The sequence below is a fragment of the Cuculus canorus genome, chromosome 2, assembly GCF_017976375.1.
Source record: "Cuculus canorus isolate bCucCan1 chromosome 2, bCucCan1.pri, whole genome shotgun sequence".
In the NCBI taxonomy this organism is placed as follows: Eukaryota; Metazoa; Chordata; class Aves; order Cuculiformes; family Cuculidae; genus Cuculus; species Cuculus canorus.
The window spans coordinates 56,933,334-56,943,406 of record NC_071402.1 but is presented as its reverse complement, the minus strand read 5'-3'; positions in this window follow the sequence as shown (position 1 = coordinate 56,943,406).

The following is a 10,073-nucleotide window of genomic DNA, read 5'->3' as shown; positions in this document are numbered from 1 at the left end:
TTTGCAAGTAAACACTGGAAAATAAAACCATGAAAAGAAGTGTTCACACAATATGGCATGAGTGGAAATCCATGTATTTCCACAGCTTCACTTCCCACCAGGGCCTCCATACCAGCCATGCCAGCAGGAACTCTTGGAAGCCATATGGTAAACAGGATCAGGGAACAGTTCTCAGTTGAAAAAAAATAGGATGTTTATTTTTCTGCTAAATTTATGCTGCAGTCTATAAGTACACATATAGATCTGCGCAATACAAGTGGGAGGGAAAAGTGGTCAACAGGATACAGAAACTGTTGCAGCCAGCAGAGCTGCCAAAGGAAATCTGTGCCCAGCCACAGCCTTAGAAAACAAAAAAGTTCTGAGAGCTTAAATATTTTTCACATGCAAATAACATAAATACAGCTGACCTTAGTTGCTGACATGTGTCGGCTAACAAACTCAATCTGTCAACAGGAATACAAATGCATATCAAATGGTTTTTGCATTTACTGAATCACAGTACGATTAACAAGGGGATGAGCTAGCTTGGGAAAAACTTACTTAGCTGAGGAAGCAAATTCTTAGATGAAGGGAATGAGGTAGCCTCCCTCAGCAGAAGCACGGCAATAACTGCCTGTTCCTCCTCTCCTAACCCAGACACAATCACAGCCTTTAGCTGCTCGAAAGACCACATACTCATTTTAGAGGAAGAAGAATTGAGTGCTTAGAGGTTTGTTGCTTTTTCTAATCCAATGACAATAAAACACTTTGTCCAGGGAACAAGGTCAAAAATCATAGAACCATAGAATAGTTTGGGTCAGAAGGGACCTTAAAGATCATCTAGTTCCAATCCCTTGGGAATACCAGCTGCTTTCTTAGAAGAGAGTCCTATTGATCAGCTACTATATAGAGATCATGGCTTCCTTGTTTGATCCTTTTTCAGCTTGAGAGAGTTCACTTTGGTGTAGCTTCAACCTGTAGTCAGATGAGCAGGTCTTTTTCCTTGGGAAGTGGGAAGCTGGGTTTGAAGTCCCTGCCTCTGAGGAGTCCTGCAATGGAACTACCATCACTCTGAGTAAGGGCTTGGGCCCCAAAGCTGTTCAATAAATGGCAGGAATCTGTGACAGACTAATTCCGTGATGGAAATGGTATGCCTTAAACCAATTGTTTTCTGGCTGTTGAACTGCAGAAAGAAGCAAGTCACATGGAGGCAGCGCAATGCCTCTTTCTGTGCCAACTTCCCAATCTTGCAAGCAGCATGACTGCTCCTGCATGCCAAGAAAGCTCATACAAGGTTGCCCAGAGAAATGAAGGATACCCCATCCCTGGAGGTGTCCAAGGCCAGGTTGGATGGGGCCTTTGGCAGCCTCATCTGGTGGGAGGTATCCCTGCCCATGGCAGGAAGGGTGGAACTGGATGATCTTTAAGGTCCCTTCCTACACAAATTATTCTATTATATATGATTCTATGATTCTATGATATGACAATCTCGCCGGTAGAGGGAGCAAGAAGATCACCTAAGAACCCTTAAGACCCAAGACTCCTTTCCAGAATCTCCTGAACCTTCCAGAAGTGGCACTGCGCAAGCGCAACAAAACTCCTCCACTGAAGGATTGTCGCTTATTAATAATACTCTGAAGGTAGCACACGCACCTTTGTGCTTGCCATTCAGGGATCTTAGAAGACAACACTGAAACCTGGCATGGTGATACCTTACTCTTTTCTCTCTCTTTCCATTTCTCCCCTCTATTCTTTCCATTTTCCTTGCTACAGATTCAACAAACCAATGTCTGTCTTATTCCTAAGACCTCACCTGTGTAAATAAATTTATTTTAAGTCTATTGTTTGGTGTCTTTTCATCTTAATTCAGCCTGAGGCAATCCATGAATTTTAGGGGGGCCCAAGGCTTCCCCCAGAGACCCCTGGACAGTCCGGTCTGGGTCACAACAGCATCTCTTTGAACACATTGCTCAAAGCTGTAGTTACAGGGCGCAAATTCAGCCTGATATAATATTTATTTCACCTACAGCAATGCCAAGTTCAACGTAACCACAAAAGAAAATAGGTCATTCAGGATGAAATGGTTAAAATTACAAGTCCTAACTTCCCTTCCCAAAAGAGGACACAGGGAATCGCTCCCCAAGTGAGTGATACTGAGAGAGCAGGAGTGAGACCAGGAACACAAGGCTGTAAATACAGTACCAATGCATCATTACCTTTTTATAGCTCTGCCTTGAAGGCTAGAAATGCACATATTCATGAGAGGAAGATCGAACTCCAATTAAACTTTCTTCATCTAGTTTAGAAAAGGTATGTCAGGAAGAGATGTGACATCTTTACTAGGATAGTTTCATCTGGCACACTCTGTTGTCCTTGAATGGGTAGAGATGTTTTTCTGTATAACATCTGCCTCTTTGCATCTGTGAATGAGCTGTAACTGTACAACTACACCTCCAGGAAGAAATTGTACCAATTTCACGTTACTGGTGGAACTAATGGAAAACAGCTGCTCCCTGTAGGGAAGCCCTGGGTGAAACTGAGCATTTGGATGCTCACATACAACTGCTTAGAGGAGAAATGACATATTTGTTTAGCCTATTTCTGTTTGCTGCCTGAAAAAAAAATCCAGAGCAACTATGTCAACAAGGTAGTCTCTTGCACTTGTTAAAGGGTACAGAAACCTTCTTTTAGGCCTGATGCAGAAATCTTGCGGAGCTGTGCTCTAGCATCTTCCTCTGAAATCAACTGCTATATCTAAGGACTTCTTTTGTGTGAACTTTTGCTTTTAGTACGATCTCCACTTGATTTGCTGTTTCCAAAAAAAAAGATAAAAAAGGCAGTATTACTATTACCAGCAAAGAATAATCCATGCCTTCATGACTGTGTTTTAATTACAGATTTTCTATCCTATATGCCTCCCCTGCACAGCTCTGAAAAGGCTTGCATAGTATAAACTTTATTTGTTTCATACTTGTTTTAACGTTTTTACTTTAGAAGAAACTAGCACGTTCTCTTTGGTTAAAGGATGGGTGTTGTTCTGAAGCACTTAGACTGGCCCTCAGACAGCAGTGGCACAGGTAATGGCACACTGTCCCAGGGCTCCAATGGTATACATCGTGTTTTCAGTTCAGCAGCAGTTTATTCTCTAGGTAAGATGTGTAAGATGATAAGAGGTTAAGTGTTGTGTTTGTGCCAGGAGTAGACACAAACACTGAGGACTGATCATCACGGTGTGCTGGAGAGAATCCCAGACAGTGGAGCTGGAGCAGTACAAGTCAGGAAAGCCCAGATGGTGCACTGTCCCTAAGAGGCTCACTTGCCTTTCTCTGTCAGGGGTGAGAAGTTAAAGGAAATCATGTAAACACATTCCACTATACCCAGTTTTCTCTTATTGGTTCAAATTAAAAAACATTACTTTATGTATAATTTCTTCTTCAAATAGCATTTGGGAAGCCAGTGTTCTGTTTGATCCATAACATAAGTGGGATATCAGATGAAACTCTACCCTTTGCTTTCAGTCAGGAGGTAAACAATCACATTTAATTATCCTATTTAACATTAAAGTAGTGTTGGGGTTTATTTGTTTTGAAGCCTCTTAATAAAAATCAGGCTGGGATTTTACCATTAAAATCAAGCCAAAAATATAAGAAAACCTTCAGGGAATCTTTGATGAGCAATGTAAGATAGACGTATTTCTGAATAAATTTACCTTATATTATGACTTAATAGCAAGCCTAGTTTAACTGTTACTGGCAGAGAAGGCACAGTGACCTATCCTCACACAGAGCAATACTGATTGATTTCAGAGAAAGCATTGGGAGCTCTCAGAAGATCAATAGAGCATGGCTTTAGTGAAAATTCCAGCCTCCAGCTTTTCACAGGAGTACTCTATCCAATCTTTAAATAACATAATGATAAATTTGGCCATAAGTAGTTTGAAGCAATTTATTTTCTAGTATGACTCTTTCTCTTCAAGGGCATTTTGACCACATATTAGGAAATTGTGAAAGTTTCAAGGAACAGATTCAAACTGATGGGAGCTGAACATTGCACTGAACAGGTTGGTGTCACTTTCAGGTGGGAGCAAAGCCTTGTCCAGATATTCTCCCCTTTGCCTCTCCTTGTTCCTTTGGTATTATTAAAGGTCACCACAGCAGTATTTTACCCATTGAAGTTACTGAAAGTCACCTTGACCATCAGTTGTGAAAATGTACTCAAAACCATATTGATGATTTAGGGTTTGACATGCTGCTCTTACTGCAGTAGGGAAGTATAAAATCAGATATTTTCTTCAATGATAGGTTGTTTCACTGATGTTGCAGCGGTAATACAGATATTCTTTCTCATCTCCTTTATAGACTATACAATTCAATCATTTTCTGCACAGTATTTTCTAATGAATATATAAATGTGAAAGAAAAAATAATGACTTCTTTTTTTCTTATAGTTGTAGGGTTTTTTCTTTCTGGACATGCAATAAATACAAAATTTATTTACTAAATAAATACTTTATAAAATGAATGTGATCCCAGAAGTTAGGAGGGAATAAAAGATACTAAGTATTGTACTCCTTTTGCTGGAGCTGAAAAAGCAATGAATAAAATGGTATTGAGGACAGATTTGCTATGTAACTGCGTACACTACTGAAACTAGCACTGCACTCGTATTGCCAAATAGTCAAAAGTCATCTGCGTTCATCTCTAAAGGCCTGCATTGATCCAGCAAAGGCAAGCAACTAGGTAGTGCATTGCTACCAGCTGTGGTAATTAGCAACTTCCTGATCCACTGCTAATTGCCTGGACAAAAATTACAGTCATAATCATGCTGCGATCCAGCTCTGTCCCTTGGTTACACTAATTGTGCAGCCACCAAATTTTGAAACTTAAAACAATGCAGTCATTAAAAGAATATTTAATATTCAACACAAGTGTTTAATTGAGTCTCAGGGATGCAGAAAATTATACTATGTATTTGTGATGAAGTAGACCACTGCAATGATTACAGGTACTTGAGAGAAGGACAAGACTGCGGAAGTACTGAAAGATTACATTGTATTGCTACTCAATAGTTGGAACACAAATACATAGCACAAAGGTAGTCACCATTAATAATCTTTCCTGTAAGACTGTAGCTTATTATTTTGCCATCAAGAAGAAGAAGATCATAGAACCCTAAGCTTGCTTGTCTTCCTAACATGTTACTTTAGCTGTATGGTATACACAGATATTGAAACATCAGCTAACCCAGATCATTTTAGCAGCTAATGAGAGTAGATTTATATACTTATTATTATATGCAGGATATTTTAAGAAAGATTGCTTGTGCCCACTACAAGGAATTGTGAAGACTTCTGAACAGGTCATCTTTAAAAAAATCAGATCTTGTCATATTGTTTTCTGTAAGGTGTCTTATAACATAATTTCTAAAAACAGTAGTGTCTTAAAATTCAGGTTTTTTGTAGCGTGGTGGGTTGTCCCTAACCAACAACCAGACATCCACCCTGTTGCTTGCCTGCCATGGGACTGGCAGAAAATAAAAGAAAGGTGAAAAGACTCATAGATTGAGATAACAACAGTGTAAGAAGGAAAGAAAAAGCTGTGTGCAAGGCAGAGGGAAAAAGAATATATTCACAGATTCCCATTGGCAGGCAGATGTTTAGCCTCCTTGCAGGAGAGCAGGGCCTCAGCATGCATACCAGTTACTGGGGAAGACAAATGTCATAACCATGAATGTCTCCCCTTTGTGTATTTGATTTCTCCCCTGTTCCCATAGACTTTTGACAGCACAGGTTTGTCTGGGTATTATTTGTGCTATTCCATTTATTATTTTTGGCATATATGCTGATTGCAAGCCTTCTGGGCAGTGAAGCTAACTCTTTTATAATGAATAATAAGCTAGCGCCCACAGAGTTCAGCCTGCATACAAAAGGGATTATAGTAAAATAATTTAGAATACTTATAGCATTACAGCATTGTCCGTAGAAAATACCTTAATGCAAGTCCAGAACATGTATGATAAGGCTTTAATACCACACTCTGATTGTACCGCCAGACACTGCATTTCCACCTTTAAGGAAAATCGAAATTATTCCATTTTATTACACTTCAGTTCAGAGAAGAAAATGTATTACTTAAAGATTCAAAGACAACAAAACTTACATTGTCTGTGACGGTCTTTCTCAAGTAAAATTCCTAGAACTGAGCAAGTAGTCATAGACTAACAGAACTCATTTGTAATATTTGAAAGAAATATCTTGATGGGTGGGTGATGCCTCTAAAGAAGTGCCCCTCATTTAGGCTAAACAACACACCAGGTAAATGTGCTATGTTGAAATGTAGCCTCTATTACAAGACGTGTTGCTTGTGATGATATGCAGAGAGAGATGTGAATTGCAGATGCATGTCTGCCTTGAGACAGAAACACACACATAAAGAGGGATTGTACGTTAGATATGAAAAAAAAAAATGCTGAAAAAGAGCCAAGCAAAAGCTTTCTATTGAAGTACTGGCTTGGAAGATGGTAAAGACTGAAAGAAATTATCCCTATTTGATTGCTGCTACCCATGTCAAGGAAACTGGTCATTCTGGGTCTTTTTGGTGAATGAGGAAGACTTGCTCTGTGTTAGGATCCTGGCAGTGTAGTACAAATCTTATAAAATCCTCCCTCAGAACTGGACGAATAGGAAGAACAACTTTCTTCACTGTGCTTTTCTGATTCCATCATCACTTTACTTACTCAGGAACTCAGACTGAAGTCTAGTTAATATACTGAATTGTTTTATACCAAAGAATGGGCTTCCTACATCATCACCGAAGATCCTGAATATGGTTTTGAATATGTCTTTGCAATGCGATTTATACATTTGTACGCTACAGCTGAGGACATACTCTGAAGACAATGCAAAAGCACAGGTCAACTACCTTGTCCTACATGATTTTTAGTATCGCTTGAGGGATGTAAAAAGTCTGTAAGAGAGTGTGGCTTTTGTTGCTGGCTTTGTAAGGCTGACAGCTGAGGTATCTGACTTATCACATGTCAATAAGGCAGCCTTAATGTGGAAGTAATGAATACACACAAGAATCTGAACTTGTCCACACTCTCCCTAATGATGCTTTTGAAGTGGAGAGGCAAGAGTAAATCTGTGCTGCTTCCATAGGTACCATCTTTACATTTCACCTCTCCACATTCTTGTGCACCTGCATGCCACTTTCTACCTTTTATTTGGATTTCCTGGTAAATAATCCCAACCTCTGTGAGGCATATAAGGATTTTCCTATGAAAAATGCTCAAAGCAGTGGGTAGCTTTAGTGCTACACCCCCACCTAACAGAGGTTTAGCCTGTTTATAGCCAAATTTTCAGGCACACTGAATGACACCTCTAATTTCATGTACATCCTCTCATTAACATAACAGCCTACATGCTCACCTGTTGTGATAAAAACTGTAAAATTTGTCTGTAATTATGTGGTACGTTTTGCCTTTCTTCGGCAAGGTAATAAGAACAAATTGCTTTCGGCTTGTGCAGGTAGTATTGCTTCTTTATTCTGATTATGTCTGACAGGATTTCAAGGGCTGCAATATATGTTGAGGGCCATTGCTTGCTGCATAAAAACTGTCACCACAGTTGATATAATTGCACCACACTAATTGAAGCAGAAGATATTTCCTGGGAAATAATGAGTAGCAGAGAGAGTTTAATGCACCAAAACGCTAAAGAAGCCAATCTTACTCATTCATTACGCCTTCAGTAGCTGTCCTATGCTAGGCACAACCTTGACAGAACTACACAAAATATGAGATGAAAACATCAGTGCACACTGCAGGATGATCTTTAAGGTTTCCACCAGCATGTAAAGCTTTAACGGTGGTATTGTTGGCACCACTAAAAGTCTCATAGTGCTCAGATCTGCAGAATATTTTCATTTCTAGACTGAGATTTGTTATTGGATAAAAGACCAGTGCCAAAATCACCTAACGTGATTCCTTGTTCCGCAAGTGAGATTGCCTATCTTACTTTTTTTTTTCTATTTTTACTTTTCTTAGGAAGAAAAAAGTGACTGAGATTTTTCACAATAAATGCTTATCAGTGTTTATGCTGCAAAGTCCTACCAGACAAGTGAAAAAGCAGAAGATTTTACATGTGCTTTGCTCCCTGCTGTGGTGCAGGAGAGGGAGAAAAAGGAGCTTCGTCAATTCAGAAAACCATCTTTCTGGACTAATGTCTCCTCCTTCTTCTCTGAGTGAAGTGTTGCCTTTTATTTTTTATCACTGAGGTTTTTCACACAGTGATTTATCAGCTACAACCAGCTCTGTCAAGGAAAGCTACCCACAAAGTAAGAGATAGCTTGTCTCAAAAAAAACCAAAAACAATTCATGTGGCAATAACCAGTCCTGGTTGTAGGCAGGGAAAAGCAAAGGCTAAGCATTATGACACTATCGCATTCGAAGAATACACATACCAACTTGTTCTATTACAGCCGATCTGCTGCAGATTCTTGTTAATACATAGGTAATGTTTACCCTGAAGTTAATCTGCTTCCTATTGCAGTCCTTTAAAATCAGATGCAGACAAAGAAATGCATGAGGAGAAGTTTGAGATTTGCAGTAAAGCAGAAGAAAATATATGACTGCATTGAGTAATATGGACACTGTCCCTTTTCCTACCTTTCTTCAGACATACTCAACCACAGCATTAGTTTTCACTGTGATGCTGGGCAGAATTACTTCCATCTCTGCCAAAATATAGGAGCCTGGCAGAAACACCCTGTGCTAGAAAGCCAGTTTCTAATTTTCTTGCCTGTATTTACTGTTTTCACACTTTGGTGTTACCTTTTGACCAGCATCTTCTGTACTATCGCAGAACAAAAGACTCAGCAATGCTTCTGCTCCATTTGTGGGTCATCTCAAAGGGAAAGTGGGTAGGCAAACCAAGTGTTGCTCCTTGTGTGCATATCCTTTCTCCAACACCCTGCCCCTTTCCTCTTTCCAGTGTTAAGGGACAACTATACTCTTGTGACTACTCCTCAGCATTAATTCAGGTTTGAAAGTGGAATGGCAGATAAATGTCTAAAACTCTGCATGTGTATATTTAGGCAGTCTCAGACAACACATCCTGTGTGGAAAAAAAGGCAAAGAAAAGCATCGAGTTGTGTTAATGACAGTAAAACACCTAGCTTTTGCTAGAATGAGCATTATCACCTTACAGGGCTATGCATGGGTTTGCAAGCACTTTACTCCCCCTTACTTAATGAGCAATCTTGACCCTTGTAAAGATATGCTGCTCCTGCTAGTGTTCTGGATTGTTTAGAGTTTTTTGTTAGAGTAACCCTAGAGACAAGAAAAAGTTACCCTGTCTTCGGAGGATGCAGCCACTGTCTTGGACTAGGGCAACATAAAACTTTGATGCAGAGCTGCTGTGAGGAAACCTGACCTCGGTCTTGGGATGACAAAGAGTGGGGCTGGGTAAAAAAAACACAGTGTATCACAGCACTCCCTGGTTAAGCATCACTAGTTTTTCCTCCATTAAGAAACTAACAAAATGTCTTTTGGACACATGATACCACTCAGCAATGGATCAAAGGCAAGTGCCAAAGGACAAATAGTGTGTTCGACATTCACATCTACGTAACCACCAGGCTGCTCAGATTTAATACAACCATATGATGAGCCTGCATTCTGATTACAGCCCATCTGTGCAAAATCAGCTTCAAGGAGCAAGCTGAACTGGGAACTAGCTTGGAGGAGTAATCATGCAGGCTGATGAAGAAGAGATGACAACTACAAACCACTTCCTTGGATTGCCAACCTCCCTCCAGAAGGTTCCACTAATAAGCCAAACACACTTAGGGTAGAAAAATAGGCCACCTCCAGTACAAAAAGCCTTGATTGCATCAGTATTTCACATGCATTTCTTTGACAGGGGCAGGAACTGGAGAAAGGACAATGACACTTCTAAATGTAGCATATGGATGACTCCCAATTGCCATCTACTCCTGCTACCTGGGAGTCTGTAACAAAACTTTACTCTTTTCACAGTATTTTGGCACCCTGGCCCTTTGAAAACAGACAGAAGTTAAAATTTTAAAAGGACCCTA